Here is a 1,058-nt window from a genome sequence, read left to right as displayed (position 1 = left end):
CGGCTTATATAGAAAGAGGAAGTGGGCGGAGCCACTGAGGAGTGCGCGCGCAGCCTCGACGGAAAGGCTCGAGGAGCAAAAAGCTCCTGTTTCCCCAGCCTTTTTTTTTAAAACTTAAATCACAGAGGGAAGGAAATACCGTATAAAGCATGCTGGCTGAGGAATTCTGGGAGTTGAAGTCCACACAGCTTAAAGTGGCTGAGGTTGAGAAACACTGTCTTCTTGCAGAGTCCTTCCCCGGCTTCATTCCTGATCTGTGTTGAGACTAAATTCCAGCATATTTTGGCAACTGTCATTCTACGTATCTTGGACAGATGCCAGTTCTGGGCTGGAAGACTTTGCTTAACCACAACTCCCAGCATCACTCATTATCAGCCCTCTTAGGTGGGGCTGCTGGGGGCTATAGTTCTGCAACAGCTGGGGCGTTCCATGTCCGATAGGGCTTGGAAAATGTACTCTCCTAGAAAGCAGCAAAGGGCTGCATGCACCAGAAGGTTCCCCATAAGGGCTGAAGTGGCGTTTCAGTGTGAAAGGGAGGTGGGGAAGCTGGTGGGGCTTTGGGATGAGTAAGGGGAGATGGGAATGTGGCATTCAAAGCTTTTCAAGAGGCACTTGAGAAAGGAGGTTGGGTTGGCTGCTCTTGAAACTCACAGCAGGAAAAGGCCCAATTGTTTGAAAAAAAGGAGATTCCAGCAGAGCGCTTAAGCAGAGAAACAGGTGGGAGGCCACCTCTCAGTTTCGCGGAGTGTTTCTCAAACCTGCAAACTTTAAGATTTGTGGACTTCAACTCCCAGAATTCCTCAGCCAGCATGCTGGCTGAGGAATTCTGGGAGCTTAAGTTGCCAAGGTTGAGAAACACTGGTTTAGTGCTTTTGCCGAGCAAGGGGTGGACTAGATGACCTAGTCCCTTCCACTTCCTACGTTTTATGGCCCTGCCCTCACTTGCGCTTAACCACAATGCAGTCATGTCCCAATACCAGCAGCATCCCCCTTGTCCCCTGATACAGCCTTGAGATAATGAAAGGTACTTGTAAGGCTTAGTAGATTCCAGCTGAGCA

Source organism: Python bivittatus, unplaced genomic scaffold (genome assembly GCF_059951505.1).
Source record: "Python bivittatus isolate LINGU-HERP-01145 unplaced genomic scaffold, Pbiv_v1 ctg000160_np1212, whole genome shotgun sequence".
NCBI lineage: Eukaryota > Metazoa > Chordata > Lepidosauria > Squamata > Pythonidae > Python > Python bivittatus.
The sequence above is the reverse complement of the archived record's forward strand: the minus strand, read 5'-3'. Positions refer to the sequence as shown.